This window comes from Eurosta solidaginis, chromosome 3, assembly GCF_040869045.1.
Source record: "Eurosta solidaginis isolate ZX-2024a chromosome 3, ASM4086904v1, whole genome shotgun sequence".
Lineage (NCBI taxonomy): Eukaryota > Metazoa > Arthropoda > Insecta > Diptera > Tephritidae > Eurosta > Eurosta solidaginis.
The window spans coordinates 39,622,512-39,644,022 of record NC_090321.1 but is presented as its reverse complement, the minus strand read 5'-3'; the positions used below and the strand labels follow the sequence as shown (position 1 = coordinate 39,644,022).

Genomic DNA, 21,511 nt, shown 5'->3' with positions numbered 1-21,511 from the left:
CCTTGTTTATTAAAAATAACTAGTTTTATATGCTAAGCTTGCGATTTAGCTACAGCATTGACGTGTTTTCATACTCAGCTGAGCAGAGCTCACAGAGTGTATTAAGTTTGATTGGATAACGGTTGGTTGTACATATATAAAGGAATCGAGATAGATATAGACTTCCATATATCAAAATAATCAGGAACGAAAAAATTTGATTGAGCCATGTCCGTCCGTCCGTCCGTCCGTCCGTCCGTCCGTCCGTTAACACGATAACTTGAGTAAATTTTGAGGTATCTTGATGAAATTTGGTATGTAGGTTCCTGAGCACTCATCTCAGATCGCTATTTAAAATGAACGATATCGGACTATAACCACGCCCACTTTTTCGATATCGAAAATTTCGAAAAACCGAAAAAGTGCGATTATTCATTACAAAAGACAGCTAAAGCGACGAAGCTTGGCAGATAAGTTGAACTTATGACGCAGAATAGAAAATTAGTAAAATGTTGGACAATGGGCGTGGCACCGCCCACTTTTAAAAGAAGGTAATTTAGAAGTTCTGCAAGCTGTAATTTGGCAGTCGTTGAAGATATCATGATGAAATTTGGCAGGAACGTTACACCTATTACTATATGTACGCTCAATAAAAATTAGCAAAATCGGAGAAAGACCACGCCCACTTTTAAAAAAAAATTTTTTGAAAGTCAAATTTTAACAAAAAATCTCTTTACAGTATATAAGTAAATTATGTCAACATTCAACTCCAGTAATGATATGGTGCAACAAAATACAAATATAAAAGAAAATTTCAAAATGGGCGTGGGTCCGCCCTTTTTCATTTGATTTGTCTAGGATACTTTTAACGCCATAAGTCGAACAAAAATTAACCAATCCTTTGGAAATTTGGTAGGGGCATAGATTTTATGACGTTAACTGTTTTCTGTGAAAATGGGAAATCGGTTGATGCCACGCCCAGTTTTTATACACAGTATTCCGTCTGTCCTTCCGCATGGCCGTTAACACGATAACTTGAGCAAAAATCTACATATCTTTGATGAACTTAGTTCACGTGCTTACTTGAACTCACTTTATCTTGGTATGAAAAACGAACGAAATCCGACTATGACCACACCCACTTTTTCGATATCGAAAATTACGAAAAATGAAAAAAAATGCCATAATTCTATACCAAATACGAAAAAAGGGATGAAACATGGTAAGGTAATTGGATTGTTTTATTGACGCGAAATATAACTTTAGAAAAAACTTTATAAAATGGTTGTAACACCTACCATATTAAGTAGAAGAAAATGAAAAAGTTCTGCAGGGCCAAATAAAAAACCCTTAAAATCTTGGCAGGTATTACATATATAAATAAATTAGCGGGATCCAACAGATGATGTTCTGGGTCACCCTGGTCCACATTTTGGTCGATTTCTGGAAAACGCCTTCACACCACTCCCTTTTAAAACTCTAATTAATACCTTTAATTTGATACCCATATCGTACAAACATATTCTAAAGTCACCCCTGGCCCCCCTTTATGGCGATATCTCGAAAAGGCGGCCACCTATAGAACTAAGCCCCACGCCCTTTTAAAATACTCATTAACACCTTTCGTTTGATACCCATATTGCACAAACGAATTCTAGAGTCACCCCTGGCCCATCTTTATGGCGATATCTCGAAAAGGCGAACACCTATAGAACTAAGGCCCACTCCCTTTTAAAATACTCATTAACACCTTTCGTTTGATACCCATATTGCACAAACGAATTCTAGAGTCACCCCTGGCCCATCTTTATGGCGATATCTCGAAACGGCGTCCACCTATGGAACTATGGATTACTCCCTTTTAAAATACTCATTAACACCTTTATTTTGATACTCATATTGTACAAACAAATTCTAGGGCCACCCCTGTTCCACCTTTATGGCGATATCTCGAAACGGTGTCCACCTATGGAACTAAGGATTACTCCCTTTTAAAATACCCATTAACACCTTTCTTTTGATACCCATATTATACAAACAAATTCTAGGGTCACCCCTGGTCCACCTTTATGGCGATATCTCGAAAATGCGACCACCTACACAACAACCACCACTCCCTTTTAAAACCCTCATTAATACCTTTAATTTGATACCCATATCGTACAAACACATTCTAGAGTCACCCCTGGTCAACCTTTATGGCGATATTTCGAAACGGCGTCCACCTATAGAACTAAGGCCCACTCCCTTTTAAAATACTCATTAACACCTTTCGTTTGATGCCCATATTGTACAAACAAATTCTAGGGTCACCCCTGGTCCACCTTTATGGCGATATCTCGAAACGGCGTCCACCTATGGAACTAAGGATTACTCACTTTTAAAATACTCATTAACACCTTTCGTTTGATACCCATATTGTACAAAGATATTCTAGGGTCACCCCTGGTCTACATTTATGGCGATAACTCGAAACGGCGTCCACCTATGGAACTAAGGATTACTCCCTTTTAAAATACTCATTAACACCTTTCATTTGATACCCATATCGCACAAACAAATTCTAGGGTCACCCCTGGTCCACCCTTGTGGCGATATCTCGAAACGGCGTCCACAATGGAACTAAGGATTACTCCCTTTTAAAATACTCATTAACACCTTTCATTTGATACCCATAACGTACAAACGCACTCTAGAGTCAACCCTGATCCACCTTTATAGCTATATCCCTAAATGGCGTCCACCTATAGAACTATGGCCCACTCCCTCATAAAGTACTCTTTAATGCCTTTCATTTGATACCGATATCATACAAACACATTCCAGGGTTTCCCTCGGTTCATTTTCCTACATTCTTATTTTCCCTTATGTTGTCACCATAGCTCTCAACTGAGTATGTAATGTTCGGTTACACCCGAACTTAACCTTCCTTACTTGTTATTGTTATTCTTAAGTCTCAGTTGAGTTTCATTATTTATACACACACACACACACACACACATTTCAACCAAAAACAAACACAATCTCATTGTGTGTAGGTATGAGTATTAAGTGCTAATGCCTAAGTATAGAATAAATATTCGTGAAAGTACGTTGGCGTTAAGGATTTCCTGAGCTGCATATGAAATTAGCCAACAGGAAAGCACCGAACGCTGATTATAATGCAAAGAAAAAAATTTTAGAAATATAAAGTAAGATATTTTATTTTTATTCAAGTGAGAAGTTGTTGCTCAATGAAAGACTAATTTTGGAAACAATGGGACCAAAGGTCAGCAGCTATAAGGAAGATTAAGAATGGGGATATAATTAAATGTAATAGTGAGAGTTAGAATTGGATGAGGGAAATAGTAATAGGAAAAGCAGGAAGATTTATGCAAGAATGAAAAAAATAAGGAAATTTAATGAGCAGATAAAGGTAAAGTCTGTTGGATAGATAGAGAAAGTCAGAACAATATCTGCTGGGTTTGACCATATGGATGAAGGTATTTCATGTTTGTCTAAACGTTTCCAGTACTATCCAGAGCTGTTTAAACTAAAGTTCTGATAAGCCAATTTTTGTTTGTTTTTTTTTTTTTTGTTATCAAGTTCATCTATAAGCTCTGATATGTTGAAGGGACGGTGCGTAAAGCCTCTGCCGCTATATACACATTTATATATCTGTCAGCTCTTTCAGTACAACAAGCCTACCTCAACGCTTGATTTACATATGTATATAAATGTTAGGTTATTGTTGTTGTTGTATTAAGGATTAAGGCACACCCCGAAGATTTTGCGGAGTGATATCGATGTTGATGGTCCATTGCCGGATACAGATCTGGTACATTTCGGTAACAACGCACCATAAAGGTATAGGCCCGGCCATCTCGGAAACGATTAATGTGACCACATTAAACTTTCTAGGCCATGCCACCCAACCCCCTAAAGCCTCGCAGATGCTCATCCGCAACTACATGATATTGTTCCAGATCTTGAATCGTCCTATTGAAGTCAGCAGTAAGTTACCATATTCCTTATGTCCAGTTTTTCAGTGCAAGATTTAACTCATGTTAAAGTTGACTAGAGTTTAACCCTTCCACTACGGCCGCTTATGCTGAGAGCAAATTTTGATGTTGTCGAACAATAATCAACATAAACTGGAGTTAAATCTCGCTTTTCAGTTCAGTTGATTAAAAACGTTTCCATTTTCTCTTAGCAATAGGAAATAAATCCTCCCACAAAAGGAAAAACAGACAGCAGGCGTTATTTTCCTGCGCGTTAATGAAAGCTTTTTTTAGATACTGGAAAAAATAAATGCTGCTGATAAGTCAAGAATCAACACGTAAATTTATGAGGGCGAGTATTGTCAAATGCGACTCCATTTGGTTGTGTGTTTTCCCAGCGGATTAAGGGGCTTAAAATAAATCCGGCGCAGGTATGCCTGTCATAAGAGGCGACCAAAATACGAAATTAATTCAAGATGTTGTGTAGCGCAATCCTTTCAAGGGGTTGCCAATGCAATATATAGCTCCCCCAAACCCAATTGTCAACCTCACCTACCCATGGCGAATTCTGGTTCTTTAACAGACAAGGCTCTAGTGACTGCAAGTTCCTGATGGATATAAGGGGTGGGAGGGCGTTAAGGCCTAGAGGGTTTCATGTGGTCAAACCAAATACTTCCACTCCATTTTGTGTCAATTGCATCAATATAAATATTAGTACCTGGGCGACCGAGCTTTGCTCGGCAATCTTCGAGTATGCCGCATAACTTAATTTGTTCTACATGTCATCATTAATCAAACTCTACTTTTTTTATATGCACATATATTATATATTTCTATTTACCAATATTTGATTTCCTTAAAAATAGATTTCAAAAACATATCAAACCCTAACCGCAAAATGAACTGGAATGAAAAATTTGAAATGGGTAATTCCAACCTATAGTATAAGGGATTGTTATGACAATTAGTGAAATCGATAACTAAGCTATTTAGGTCGAGTATCTTCAGTTAGTTTATTTAATGTCAACTTACTTTCCTAAGCGCCATCTGTTGGTAAGTAGTTAAATGGTTAGATGTCGTTTTCAAATTGAACATGTGCCTCTGGTGTTCGACGATAGGAAATTACCATGGTGAGATATATTTTTGCTACGGTGAGAAATCTTTCTAATAGTAATCTGTGAGAAATTCCAATTATTCATTTCATATTTGCCAAAAATATGCACTTAAATATATTTTGCTAGAATTTGCCACGGCACCTTGTATAAAATTTAGAAAATTGAGTCGAATCATGTGTAAAATTTTTTTACGAAGATTTTTAACTTTAATGTTCTCCTTTAAAGCTTTAATAGAATATGAGTAAATAGAGTACTATTTCGTCTAACTACCCCAACCCTAAATGGTAAACCTACTCAAAAATGTCCCTATTGTAATGCGGAGTGAAATACCTTTCCTTTGATACCCATATCGGCATATCTCATGCAATTTTTTTTAAATTTCTAATAGGTGGCAACCCTAAATGGCAACCCTACTCAAAATTGCCCTATTGTAATGCGGAGTGAAATACCTTTCCTTTGATACCCATATCGGCATATCTCATGCAATATTCTTTTTTAATTTGAATAGGTGGTAACCCTAATTGGTAACCCTACTCAAAAATGTCCCTATTGTAATGCGGACTGAAATACCTTTCGTTTGATACCCTAATCGGCATATCTCATGCAATTTTTTTTTAATTTTCAGTAGGTGGCAACCCTAAATGGCAACCCTACTCAGAAATGTCCCTATTGTAATGCGGAGTGAAATGCCTTTCGTTTGATACCCATATCGGCATATCTAATGCAATTTTTTTTAAATTTCGAATAGGTGGCAACCCTAATTGGTAACCCTACTCAAAAATGTCCCTATTGTAATGCGGAGTGACATACCTTTCGTTTGATACCCATATCGGCATATCTCATGCGATTTTTTTTAATTTTGAATAGGTGGCAACCTAAATCCATATATCAAAATCATCAGTATCGAAAAAAAATTTGGTTGAGCCATATCCGTCTGTCCGTCCGTCCGTCTGTCCGTTAACACGATAACTTGAGCAAAATATTGAGATATCTTCACCAAATTTGATACAAGAGCTTATCGGAACCCGGGATAGATTGGTATTGAAAATGAGCGAAATAGGATGATAACCACGCCCACTTTTTATATATATAACAATTTGGAAAACATAAAAAACTTGATTATTTAGTAAATAATACACCTAGAACGCTGAAATTTGAAATGTTGACTGATACTGAGATTCTTGATAAAAATTTAAAAAAAAAATTTAAATGGGCGTGGCGCCGCCCACTTGTGATAAAATCAATTTTACAAATATTATTAATCATAAATCAAAAACCGGTATACCTATCGTAACAAAATTCGGCAGAAAGGTTGCCTTTACTATAAGGAATGCTATGAAAAAAAATTTACGAAATCGGTTAAGGACCACGCCCACTTTTATATAAAAGATTTTTAAAAGGGTCGTGGACGAATAATATAGGCTATATATGAGCTTTATATCAATGGCATTTCATTTCCCAAGTGGATTTATAACAATAAATAGGAAAAACTTCAAATTTAAAAAATGGGCGTGGCACCGCCCCTTTGATGACTAAGCAATTTTCTATGTTTCTGGAGGCATAACTTGAAGAAAAATTAACGTATCGTAATACAATTGGGAGAACAAGTTTTGCCTATAGTAGAAAATATTTCCGGCAAAAATGGACGGGATCGGTTAAAGACCACGGAAACTTAAATATAAAACAAGTTTAAAATGGTCGTAGAATAGAATAATAAGCTATAACTTAGCAAAAAATAGTTTTGAATCAATGATATTTCACTTATCAAGTTTTATTGTAAGAGGAAATGGGGAGACATTTTTTTTAAACGGGCGGTGCCACGTGTTATGTAGCAAAGTAATTTTTCTGAAATGAAATGTAAAATTGAAGCTCACGCTGAGAATATAATGTTCGGTTACGCCCGAACTTAGACACCTTTACTTGTATTTTTTTTTTTTAACTCAGCTGAGTGGAATTAAAAAAATAAAATAACTGCAAGAAATTTTTTTATACGTAGTATAGGATGGCAGCACTATCACTTTAGTGATAAAAAAATAGTGCGCACTCAAATTTTTCCAATATAATGCACTGCTAATGAAAGTATAATGCAATCGAAATTTTATGCGCTACCCCCAACTTTGTCATGTACATTAAGCTGGGTCGATTTATTAATCTACATCGTGCCATCGATTTTTAGATAGGTTTTGGGCTCAGGAAAAAAAGTTCCACTAAGCATATCAAAAAAAAAAAATTTTCGAGCCTGCAAAATTTGAGTTTTTTACTTTTGTTTCTTTGATTTAAGGTTTTTTTCATGACCTACTTAAACAATTTTCATTTGATTTTAAAATTTTTATGTATACTCTGTCCGACTCAAAATTGTCCGCTAAAAACTTTGGCGATAACAATTTTTTGAAAACAAAAAAATATTTTTTGGGTTTTGAGGTGTGTTTTGGTGAAAAAAATTATTTTTTCGCCATTTTTTTTAAGGGTTCCTTCAGAAACGTGCAAAAGTATTGCCGATGAAAACGAATTTGTCCCATAGTTCCTATCTCACTTAAAATTATGCGATAAAAAAGTTGGCATTAACAGTTTAAAAAAAAAAATTTTTTTTTGGTTTTTGGGACTTGTTTGGTCGAAATCGATTTTTTTCATTTTCAATGCTCCAAATCATTTTTTATGTATATGTTTCCGTTAGACCCACCAATAAGTATACCAAAATGATCAGGGTACGAGCTGAGTTGATTCAGCCATGTCCGTCTGTCCGTCCGTCTGTTCATCTTGCCGTCTGTCCGTCTGTCCGTTTGTTTGAACGCAAACTAGTCCCTCGATTTTTAAGATATCTTAATGAAATTTGGTAAGCAGACATATTTTGATGGCGGATTTGACGTTCGTCGGAATCGACCGGATCGGACCACTATAGCATATACCTCCCATACAACCGATTGTTCAATAAGACGGTTTTTGCTATTTCTGCCCCATTTCTGCCTCATTTTAAGAGCTAGCAACATCAAATTTTACCACAATCTTAAGTATTGGGCATAGATGGTTATCTGAAAAAATCGTCAAGATCGGACATATTTATAATATATATCCCATACAACCGACTGTCCAGGTAAGAGGATTTTTATCATATTTGTCGAAATCGATTTTTAGTCCGATTTAGACGATTTTTTCAGACGACCAATACGTAAGCTTGTGGTAAAATTTGATGTTGCTAGCTGTTAAAATGAGGCAGAAATGGCGAAAACCGCCTTATTGAACAATCGGTTGTATGGGAGGAATATGTTATAGTGGTCCGATCCGGTCGATTCCGACAAACGTCAAATCCGCCATCAAAATATGTCTGCTTACCAAATTTCATCAAGATATCTTAAAAATCGAGGGACTAGTTTGCGTTCAAACAAACGGACAGACGGACAGACGGCAAGATGAACAGACGGACGGACAGACGGACATGGCTGAATCAACTCAGCTCGTACCCTGATCATTTTGGTATACTTATTGGTGGGTCTAACGGAAACATATACATAAAAAATGATTTGGAGCATTGAAAATGAAAAAAATCGATTTCGACTAAAACAATTCCCAAAAACCAAATAAAAATTTTTTTTAAAAACTGTTAATACCAACGTTTTTATCGCATAATTTTAAATGGGACAGGAGCTATGAGACAAATTCGTTTTCATCGGCAACACTTTTGCACGTTTCTGAAGAAACCCTTAAAAAAATGGCGAAAAAATAAATTTTTTCACCAAAACACACCAAAAAACCCAAAAAATATATATATTTTTTTTAAAATTGTTATCGCCAAAGTTTTTAGCGGAAAATTTTGAGTCGGATAGGGTGTATATGAAAATTTTAAAATCAAACGAAAATTGTTTAAGTAGGTCATGAAAAAAACCTTAAAAATCAAAGAAAAAAAGTAAAAAACTCAAATTTTGCAGGCTCGAAAATAATTTTTTTTGGGTATGCTTAGTGTAACTTTTTTTTCCTGAGCCCAAAACCTATCGAAAAATCGATGGCGCAATATGGCTTAACTTTCGTCCATGCAAACCAACCCAGCTTAAGTACATATCATCATTTCATTACAAAATCAAAGTTGACATTCTGTTTGTTTAATGAACAATCTCTTTGCTTTTTGATTCAATTAGATAAATTATTCTTGTATACATATATGTATCATCATTTTGTGTTTCACTTTCTTTGTTTCCTTTTACTTTCAAATACGAATAATAATATATTTCTTCGATTCATTTCAAATTTTGTGGCTTTGCTTTATTATAATTATCTTCAATTTATTTGACAGCTGCTAATTTAATCAGCTGTGCAAATGAATATTGACAGTCTTCGTTAACGAAATATTTTGCTAATATTTTCTTTTGATATTTATTTATTACTTTGTATTTTACTTACTCTGTGGTAACAAGTCCTAAAAGCTTAAGTCGTTTTTGAGGTGTTTTCGGCGAGTGTTTTGAAAGTGCGGTTTTTATATACATAATGGGATAACCGTTGTTTGTAGAGGCATAAGTTAATCGAATTAGATGAAAATTTCCTCATAACAAAATTATTGGCATCCGCAAAGATTTTGATTAATAATTGGGGAAAAGGTTAAGCAACGTGTGTTTACGCGGCGTAGGCTGCCACCAGTCCCGTCTCCCCCTTGTACATATGTATATCTATGAATTTCTTTAAAACCCGTAGTTTGTATTATATATTATTATTACATTGAATTGTATTGTATAAATATTGAATTATATATTACATTGAATTATATCCTATTATATTCCCCAAAAGCAATGAATATAACTTAACGTTAAATTTCCCATTGGGAATATTCATGGGCGTGTGGCAACCTCTGTGGCGTAAAACCACCAAAACAAATTCGCCGCAATGTGCAGTGGGGCGATCCGTCATCACCGACAGCTGTCAGAGCAATCATTACATATTTATTATTTGCTGTGTACAGGAAGAAATTATTATTGCTAAATTTTCATTCGGCAAAGTCGACATCTTAATTTTGCGACATATAAATAGTTATAATTATTGTGGATTATATCCTTGCTTCACATCAAAGTGTGCTTCTGTAAAAGTGTGAAGAGATTGTCATTACGTGCTTAGTCTCCACAACCAATTTGTTCTCCCTTCGCACACAAACTTCGAAGTGTGTTTCAAGCCATATATTTAAGAAATTAAAAGTGTAGATTTGAAAATAATACATTAGAGTGATTAACCAAAGCTTAAAGTCTTCATTCATATCAAATCGTGGTGCATAAACGCATGCTGCTCGGCCTTCCCGAAATACTCAAGTCCACGGCAACACCAGCGCATTCAGCCCCCGACACGTCGCCTTCCAAGACGCATTCCTGAATGAAGGTTTCGAAACACCAGCAGTCCAATTATACAATCAAGAAGCATCAACGGCGTAAGCGATTGTCCAGTCAGACCATCATCAATCGGCGATTATCAGGGTAAGTCTCGCCATAACTAATGGCCCTTCGTCGCCATTGACGAACCCAACCCCTTGTACAATAATATACATATATTAAAAATATCCCTCCCAAATAATTTTTGGCGGTTCCCGACCATATAAAACTTTCCCGCCAAAAACACATTTTTCCCTCCATAAAGTATATATGTATATTACCACCACCATATACAAACGTACATAAAAGCGGTGCATTACAAACCGGCAGATCCCACTCATACTCTCACAAATTTAACTTGTGTCCTTTGCGGATCTCAACTGGTCCCAGACTACACCCAAATGAGTCTAACTGGTCCTAGCCTACTACACTCTCGACCAATAGGAAAACTTATCCCTTTGGTTTTCCCGCATAAATAAACACCCGGCAATCTCCAAAAATTCCCAAAATAGCTAAAGTGAAATTGAGCAAGTCCCTTTTTAGAATGACTACCGTGGTCGAAAATAAATTTATATCCGAAACGGATCTCTTTTCAGATTACTGCGCTCGGTTCGGCACAACCGACATCCAAGATAACACCGAGGCATCCTTAAAAATAAAAGATAAAAATATCGATGTTTTCTGGGAAAGGGTACAGAGCGCATATGACGCCGTCGTAGAGTCAGATGACAACGACCTTCCCGAAGACTTTAAGGCCTAAGCTTTCCACACAAAGGCAAGAATAGGCGATCAGCTCCAGCTAAGGGTACTAAGCAATCCCACCCCCGCTACAACCACCACTCCCCAAGAAAATTCCGTGATGCACCTCAAAGTACCCGCCTGTGACACCGAAGTCTTTCACGGGAGTTACGATCAATGGCCGTCTTCCGTGACATGTTCACGGCGGTCTATATCAACCACACTAAACTCTCGAGCGCCCAAAAACTGTACCACCTCAGGTACAATACCTAAGGAAAAGCCGGCCAGATAGTAAAGCAATTCCCACTTAGTGATGCCAACTTTGCACTGGCTTGGAAAGCTCTGAAATCCCGAAACGAAAATAAAAAAGTGCTGGTCGACAATCAAATCCGAATTTTCATGCGTCTAAAAGCGATTCAATCGGAAAACAGTGATGAAATCCAAAGAATGCAATCTTCCGTTAATAACTGCCTCCAGATATTAGCAACCCAACAAGTCTCGACAGATAGTTGGGATCCCATATTAATATATCTGGTAACCTCAAAACTCCCAGAAAAGAATGTTCCGCTTTGGGAACAGTCGTTAAACTCGAGAAGAGACCTCCCGAACTGGTTCGAAATGGGTCAGTTTCTGACCACTCACTACCAGATAGTGGAAAGGGTGGATCAATGGCGACCAGCCAAACCCCGGTACAATTCACCTTCCACCAATTTCTCAAAGTCGCCCCCAAGTCAGAACAACCCCCAGTTCAGGCAGGCTCAACCTCAAAACCAAACCCCCCGCACAATAACAACTCCCTCACGCATACAAATTCTCACGCGACAGAACATCAAAAGATTTATGCTAGGAAACTGTGCAAGCAGTCTTCGCACACGCTACAGAGTGGTTTGCGCTACATAAAACTGTCGATCCCAGAGCGTAGAAAATTTGTAAAAGAAAACAATCTGTGCGAAAATTGTCTATCCCAAACCCACCTCTTAAGAGATTGCACAAGCACAAGAACGTGCATTCACTGCCAAGGGCGACACAACTCCACCCTCCACGACACCGGAGTATCTCAACAAACCCCTGGATCTCGAAGAACAACATCCCAAGTGGCAACTACAGAAGCCTATAATGCCAGTAATCAGAACGATATTAGTACAGAACCTCTGGAAGAACTTCCCTCTACCTCAAACGCGGCCCAAATTCAATCACTTCATTCGGAAAATGACAGCTCAATTATACTCCCCATCGCGATTGTCTCCGTAGAACACAGAGGGGACCTCTTTAAACTTAGGGCATTAATCGACCAAAGCTCGGAACGAAGTTTCGTCTCTTCCAAGGCTCAGGCAAAACTGAAGCTCCCCTACAAGCATTCTCTCTGTGAAATATCGGGCATGGGAAGAGGAGAGGAGTCGTTTTGTCAAGAGCTAAATGTAAGCCCCAAGTTTATGTTGGCTGATCACTGCAGTGTATTCCAAGTGGAAGTTACTGCGATTAAGGATGCGGTGGATGAAATGCTATCCAGTGCTTCTACGGTTATAGAATTAAACCTATAATCTGATTGTCAAGCGGCTATCAAGGCCGTGGGCTCAGCTACAGTGCGATCGAGGGCGGTCTGTCTGTGCCTGACCTCGCTTGCGATTGACTGAACTTTTTTATTTAAATTTTACAATTAAGATTATCTGGGTTCCGGGCCATAGTGATATCCCGCGTAACTGTCAAGCGGATCTCTTAGCCCGCTTCGGCACAACTGAACCAGATGAAGATGGCTGTAAGTATTTCGGGATTCTGCTGGCAACCTGTTGTCTGCTCCTCCGTAGCTAGGATTCGAGTCAGCTCAGCAAACGTTGGGCGGACACCACCTCTTGCAGGGTAGCAAGATCTTTCTGAGCGAAAGATGGCAGGAGGTCTGCCGAAATAATTGGGGTTTTGACAAGGCGCTGTCTCATGGGTATCCATGCGGTACGTCTCAATATACTGTAAACTCCATCCTGCTGCAGCTGCATGGAGGATTATGAGGAGGAATCACCAAATCACTTTATGCTTGATTGCCAGATTTTGCCATAACTAGGCAAAAGTACTTCGATCGCGACTCACTTAGATCTCCCGAGGATTTATCCAAAGTTGAGATCGGTTTCATTCGGAGCTTTATAGTTGCTACCCAACGATTCGCAAAGTAGCTATATCTACGTCACCGTTGTTTTATTGTATGATGTATCGCAAAGGACTTTCATGGTGTACAAGTGAGCTTTCCATATCAGGGCATCTACCACCTAACCTAACCTAACATGTGTATTATAAACTGTGCCATAGCGGCATAAAAACGCCAAATTTGCATAAGCCTTAAGGTAAATTTAGCTAATGTGATTTGCAAAAGTAAAGTTCGAATCGAACATTACCACACGTTTTAAAAATTTGTTAACTTGTGAGAGACTATTACCTTAAAGGGCATAGGTGGACACAAGTATATCTTTTTTGAAATTGTCATATGAAAACGCTTCTTAGCATTCACTTTGAGGTTGTTCGTCATGCGCCAATAAGTCAGGTGCTTAAGGTCGGTTTGTTAAAGATATACACACTCGCAATGATGCTGACAACTCTCTCTCTCACTCTCGTCTGCATAAATAAGATAGTGTGAGTTCTTGAAGCAAGTACCTATATCATTAATTAAAAAGAGAAAGAGAATGTCAAATTTGTCAAAGAATACTTCCCTGTGATACAACTGTTGGGGCTACAAAGGAGTATGACTTGGAATTCTCAATTTCAACAAAAGAAATTCGATTGGAGAGAAATGTGCTACTCCAATAGACGGAGAAAAGAACCGATGATCTACTAAATAGGTCAAGGCAGCAAATATATAGAATCACGGCCACTATTACAGGGCACTGGCCGTTTGGCCCGCACGCGAGTAGAATGGGTATCCCCTACAATGAGAGGTGTAGGAGCTGTAGACAAGAGGGTGCCGAGGAATCGGTTACTCACTTCCTCTGCGAGTGCTCAGCCCTCGCGAACTTTCGGTTCCGAACCTAGGCAACTATGTGTTTCCCGACTTAAGGGCGGTGTCAAACTGCCGCATCAAGGACATCAGTAGGTTTATTGTTTTAACCAAATGTTTTGAGTAAGGCAATAGGCAGATTACATCAGCCAACATATAATTGGTTCCAGGAGAAAGTGCATCAAAATGGTGCCTAGAGCCCTACTTGGGCCCGGCTCCATAGTCGGACAACACAGTAACCAACCAACCAACCAATATAAAAATATGGTATGCAGACTAATTAACTCAAGCTTACGCAACAATATATTGTAAGTAATAGTGCCTTTGCAAAGTTAGTAAAGACAACCTCCATTTCTGTAATTTCAGACTTCCGCCAGCGGGTTGAGGGGCTTAGAATATACGCGCGGTAGGAACGCCTGTCGTAAGGGGCGACTAAAATACCAAATTGATTCAATGGGGTTGTGTAGCGCAATCCTCTCATGGGCGTGCCGGCGCAATATATAGCTTCTCTAACCCAATTGTCAACCTCTCCTAACCGTGGCGAATCCGGTTTCATAAACATCCGAGGCTCTGGCGATTCCGAACTCCTTATGGATGTAGGGGATGGGAGGGCGGGATGGCCTAGGAAGTTGCATGTGCTCATACCAAATCGTTCCCGATATGGTCGGGTTAGTACCTTTATGGTGCTTGTTACCGGAACGCATCCGGCAACGAACCATCAACATTGATAGCACTCCGCAAGGCCTTCGGCCAATGTCCTTATCGCTATAACAACAACAGAAACAACAACAACAACATGAACAACATCTACTTAATTGCCATCCAAAAACGACGTGACGTAAAATTAAGAGAAGGAAACAAGCTACGTAATCATGAAGCGCTTACTTAGAAAACAATTTTGATACTCATACTGAGTCCTTTTCATTTTATCCAATTCAGCTGATATCAACCAACCCATGTTTTTACAACATAAAAAATCAGGCCTGTTCTGAATTCCGACTCGGAATGAAAAGTAAAACGACATTGATTTCGACTCGGTTTCTATTTGGTGTTCTCAATTCCGATTGTAAAAAATCAATTCGAAGTCGATTTCGAATCGTTTTCATTCCGATTCGGTAACCAGTTTAATCAACTGTTTTTGTTTGTGTTTTGGTTTAAGTATCATAAAATTTTATTTTAATTAAAAAATGCCTGCAGATATGGTTTTTGATGCGCAGTCGCAAGAATACGTGCTATTGTGCGTGCGAATCGTAAAAATGCGCTGGATCGGAATTCAGAACAGGTCGACTTCATTTCGATCAGCATCGATTTGTTTGCCTAATAGATTTCTTGATAGAAGTTTTTAAAGAAAGATTTATTATGCAAATTCAACTCAAATTTAAACAAAAAATACACACAACTCTTCCAAATAAAATGAAGAATTTAAAAAAAATTATTTCAAAGACAAATATCGCAACATTTGTGTATAATCTGCCAATTAATTTTCATTCCGACTGCTCAGAGGCAATACTTTTCAAACCGATAATTTTTGGTCGGAATCGAAATTGAGAACACCAATCCATTTCGATTCCGAAAAAATTGATCGGAATCGGAATCCAGAACAGGCCTGAATATATACAAATTACATCTGGGATATCACCCTACTATAAGCAGAGATATTTACTTTTCACTGAAAAGTCTCAGCGTGACCTCCCATACGAAGAATAGAACATATTATAAGTCACCACTGCATTTCATTAAAGTAAAGTAAACTAAACTTTCTTTAAATAAATCAGCCTCCACAAACAAGTACTCATTTGCTTCAATGATAAATTGAAATTAAAAACGTGATCGCGGGCGGCATAATCGAAGCCAGACAATGTGTAGCCCACGCTATGGTTCACCATAGTTCAGCTGTCTGATGATGTCTCCGCACTTTCTATAACTTACCCAACATATTCATTCATGACTATACATAATCACCTGCGTGAGCGTATGTATGTGGTCGTGTAAATAATACACTTCCCTATAAAATTACAAAGAATCACGCTAATATACTTACACATGAGTTACTTTAGCTATTTATATATTTACTTATGCATCCGCTCCGACACCCACGATTACAGGATTCACCAACATATATAAACCTAAATATAATCGAATTATTCGCGCAACTGTTACAAATTAATTATGCGGATGAACGGTCACATGATTGTTTCCGCTTCCGCGAGACAATCAAATGAATGACAAGAGTTACGAAGTACGCATACAAGTATTTGTATCTTTATGTGTGTGTGTGCATATATGTATATGTGGGTGGGTTGTGTAACATGCTGCTCAAGTGAGTTTCAAAGCAGTTCCTTCATACTGCCTACACTTAGCTTACTTAATTTACTATGCGCCTATGAGCCATTTCATTAGGTTGGGAAAATATATGCAGCATATGTTTAGGTCCGTCTTGACAACAATGAAATTATTGCTTAAGGATAACAATTGAACTAACTAATGAAGTTTTTTGCTATATTTATAAGTAGTTTCCGTTGTGGGTAACACAAAGTGTAGCCTTAAATGTTTCCTAGTGAATAATTCGTTATGTAAATAGCGAGGAACTCGTTACTTCAGATTATTAAGGTCAAATGTCTATGTAGTTAGACGCATGCAAATATACTTAACAAAGGAGGCGTGGCACGGTCAGAGGGTATGAGTTTCGCATTCCTCATAAATACACATCTCTGCAACGAAACTGGGAGGTAGCATGCAAAACACCGTTATCGCTCTACAGGTTTAACGACTACTTCCGAACTAGGGCTTATCGGATGCAGAGCGGCACAGTTGGTAGCCACACTTGTACCAACAGCGCTGTAGTCTGGGCTATATGAACTGAAATTTGTTACACAAATGCTGCGACTATTGTCAAAAAATGACGATTGAACGCACTGCGCAAGGATCGAGTTGGAACAAATACCGTCTCTTAATCCGATAGTTGTACGCAAATCCGGAATCAGTGATATTCCATGCAGGGTATTTTATATGTTAAACTTAACACACTGGTCACAGTAGACAGAAGTCGGTTGAACGGTAGACACGGAAGGTTGGTAAAACTTAGAAACAGAAGGAAATAGAGAATGAATAGTATAATAAAGAATAATAGGTTTTAATGACAAGGCGGAAAACTATTGAGAGTAGCTCAAAATGAGCGAGATAGAAAAGTATGCCTTGAGGGAGCTAGGAAATTATTATACACTTAAAAATAAGGAAAAAAGGAAAGCCGAAGATAAAAAAAGGAAACCAATGAAGTTTTCGTCGTATCTTCTGGAGCTTTTGATGGCAGTGGAACTTGCACACTTTGTTCTGCCAAAACTTTTTCTTTGAAGTTTATTCTATTCCACATCCCACTTCAACTCCAACAAATGCTCCCACTCTTGAATAAAATAAACTTAATTGCCGCATTTGTGTGCATGCATGCACATGCATGCGTTTCATACGCATGCACGTGTGTGTGCGGGTTGTCAGCACCCATGCACGTATATGTGGGGGCTGTTGTGTGTGTGGCTTTTTTTCCCCTCCTTAATACCAGAGGACTTTTTCGCGGCTTAGCGGTTGTCCTCAACGGGATAACCGGTCTCTTTTTCGATCGACCGCCAACCAGCACACATCGCCGAGTATCACCGTCATCACTTTTTCAACATAAAGGTAACCTTATAACCACTGTCGATTTTCTTTTCACTTTGAATTAAATATTATATTATAACGAGGAAATTCCTCTTTGTGTTTTCTTTTATCATATTTTTTGAGTGAACCTTCCCGAGATCGACCCTTGTGCGCCTACCCACTGCCGGTTTACGACGCACTCAGGCCGAACATTGGTCCTTCGAGCCGGAAAAAGTCAATTTGTAAAATGTGTAAATCCCCTGAACACAGATTACGCACCTGTTCACGTTTCTGCGAGTTAACCCCAGTAGAAAGGATTAAATTTATAAAATCCACAAGTGGCTGCCTGAATTGCTTATCCCCAGGACACACCGTGACGAAGTGCACCAGTTCCTACAACTGTTCCAAATGCCACTCTCGTCACCACACGCTCCTGCATGCGGATACATCTCAGCACACGGCTGTACGCAATCCGTTCAAAGATGCGGATAATATCCCAACAACTTCGGCACAGGCGCGACAATCTGCGAACCAGAATGTAAAATCCTGTCATGCCAATTCCAGCACAGGCGTGCTATTAGGAACTGCTCGCGTACACATCCGCCATAATGGTACCGACTTCTCCGCACGGGCATTAATTGATTCAGGGTCTGAATGTTCCTTTATAACTGAAAGACTGAAACGCAGAATCAATTTGCCAGCGAGAAAAATGCATGCCCAAGTTTCCGGCATCACAAATTCGGTGTCAGCTCAGGTGAAAGAAGCATCCAAAATTGAATTACGTTCACCAGTGGATGCCTGCTTCAGCCTGACTACACCCGTTCTAGTCTTAGCCAAACTCACTGGGAATCTTCCATCCTGCCATATCAACGTCATGACTATGCAGGCATTCCCAGACTTGGTTTTGGCAGACAAGAGGTTCTACATCAACGAAGATGTAGACCTCATACTTGGAGGAGACATATATCCCCAAATTATACTGAGTGGTCTGAAAAAGAATGTACTAAATACACTTTTGGCCCAAGAGACTGTGTTCGGTTGGATACTAACCGGTCGCATCGAAGCACCGAGTCCCACGAAGAGCATCATGTCATTCTACAACGAGGTTGCGTTGGACAACCAATTAAAAACTTTCTGGGAGGTAGAAAATGTTCCCAAAAATAAAATGCTTAATGAAGAAGAAAGGTATTGTGAACAATTATATAAGGACACAACAAAACGTGATGAAAGTGGAAGATATACAGTTTCGCTACCATTCAGGCAGGATTACCCTGAGAAGATTGCATTAGGACCGTCCCTAAAGCGCGCATGTTCACAATTCTTCAGAAATGAGGGGCGATTACTGAAAAACCAAGAGTTAGGAAAAGAGTATGTTCGGGTGTTGTCAGAATACGAAACACTTGGACATATGAGAAAAATTAAGAATAATATACCATCCGACGATTCGGATAATTATTTCCTGCCCCACCACGCCGTTGTAAAGGCGGAAAGTACCACTACCAAGGTGCGCGTCGTCTTCAACGCGTCAAGTCCGACGGCAAATGGCATTAGTCTAAACGACATACTCCACCCAGGTCCAGTACTCCAAGCAGACTTGCCTATTTTAATTCTACGTTGGAGACTTTACCGTTTTGTCTTTAATAGCGACATAGAAAAGATGTATAGGCAGATTTGGGTGACCGATAATCACGCCAAATTTCAAAGAATTGTCCATCGAACATCCCCCAACGAACCCATCAGTCTTTACGAACTAAAGACTGTCACATTTGGTGTAAACTGCGCCCCCTACCTCGCGATACGGTCACTTCTACAATTGGCTGATGATGTAGAAAATACGCACCCAATAGCATCGGGTATATTACGAGAAAGTATGTATGTCGACGACGTTTTATCTGGAGGACATACAATAGCGTCAACAATCAGAGCAAGAAACGAGATTCGCGAAGCATTACACTCAGCTGGTTTTCCATTGCGCAAGTGGACATCAAATTGTGAGGAAATCCTTCAGGACATCCCCAAAACGGATCTGCTCAGCGAGGACTTCCTAGCGTTTGAAGAGGCTAGCTCGGTGAAGGCACTCGGAATACGATGGAACGCGCATTCAGACATGTTTTACTTCACCCCAGGAGCTTTAGAGAGTGGCGAGAACATCACCAAACGCGTAATCCTATCCGCTATAGCCAAACTTTTCGACCCTTTAGGCTGGCTTGCACCAGTGGTCATAGTGGCAAAAATACTAATGCAGCATATCTGGTTAGAGGGCACCGGGTGGGACGAACCTGTCTCCCCAACTACCTTAGAACGGTGGGAAAATTTCACCCAACACTATAACGAAATAGATAACATTAGGATACCGCGATGGGTAAATTTTACGCCCGAGGACGACATCGAAATACATGGTTTTTGCGATGCATCGGAAAAGGCATATGCAGCAGCTATATACATGCGCGTAAAAAGGGACGATACAATTTTCACAAATCTCTTGCTAGCCAAAACCCGAGTAGCCCCAGTGAAAACCATCTCACTACCACGTTTAGAACTTTGCGGCGCCGTGCTGCTCGCAGAAATCATGGAATCAATATTCCGAAACATTCATTTGGGGCCAGCAAAAGTTCACCTCTGGACGGATTCAACCATCGTACTCGCTTGGATAAGAAAGCCGCCCTGTTCCTGGTCAACCTTCGTCGCACACCGAATCACTAAGATCATCGATATGGTCGGTAGCAAGGACTGGCTTCACGTGGACTCGGAATCTAATCCAGCGGATCTAGGAAGCAGAGGACTACGTGCATCAGAGTTGATAAACAATTCGTTGTGGTGGCAGGGACCTTCTTGGCTGCAAGAAGACAATTCCCACTGGCCAGCACAAGAGACCGAATACAAAACGTCAGTTGAGGAGAAGAGGGCACAAACATATGCCACGACAAGGGTAGATCATGTAGATGTTCTCGACCGTTTTTCAAATTTACCCAGGGCTTTGAAGGTTCTATCCTATGTTAGGAGATTTTATAAACGAACTCACCCAAAAACTAAAGCAATGTTCCACGAAAGGTCGTGTATAATCTCAGCCGATGAGATTAAGGCAACGACTCAAGCATTAATACGAATCTGCCAGAAACAATTTTACGGGACAGAATATTTAAAATTGAAAAATAGGGAACCTATCGATCGAAAGAGTGAAATACTGTCACTCAACCCATATATCGACAAAGATGATATTATTAGAACAGGGGGGCGTCTAGGGGCTTCAAAGGACATGTCATACAATGAGCGTCATCCGATCATCTTGCCTTACAATTGTAGGCTGTCTCGCCTTACCGTTATGATGGCTCATCATGACTCCCTTCATGGCGAGAACCAGCTCATGCTCCGTCTCATCCGAACGCAATACTGGATACCGAATGTCAAGACCATGATCAGAGCCGTCATCCACAATTGCAAAACCTGCATTATTAATCGAAAGCAGGCACAGTCCCAACTTATGGGTACCCTTCCCTGCGAACGGACTACTTTTACCCGCGCGTTCACCAATACCGGGGTAGACTTTGCGGGGCCTTTCGACATCAAAAGCTACCGCGGTAGAGGATGTCGACTGTCAAAAGGCTACGTATGCCTTTTTGTCTGTTTCTCCACTAAGGCCATTCACTTAGAGGCCACTAGTGACCTCAGCACCCCATGCTTTCTCGCAGCCTTCTCGCGTTTTATCGCGAGAAGAGGATGTCCGAAGAACATCTACTCCGACAATGG

At 39.4% G+C, this 21,511-nt stretch overlaps 1 protein-coding gene across 4 annotated transcripts in view; it reads left to right on the top strand.

Moving 5' to 3' along the window:
- LOC137243594 (D-beta-hydroxybutyrate dehydrogenase, mitochondrial) overlaps positions 1 to 21,511 on the top strand; it is a 238,220-nt gene that overhangs the window by 91,960 nt on the left and 124,749 nt on the right. The gene's annotated exons all lie outside the window — the stretch shown is intronic.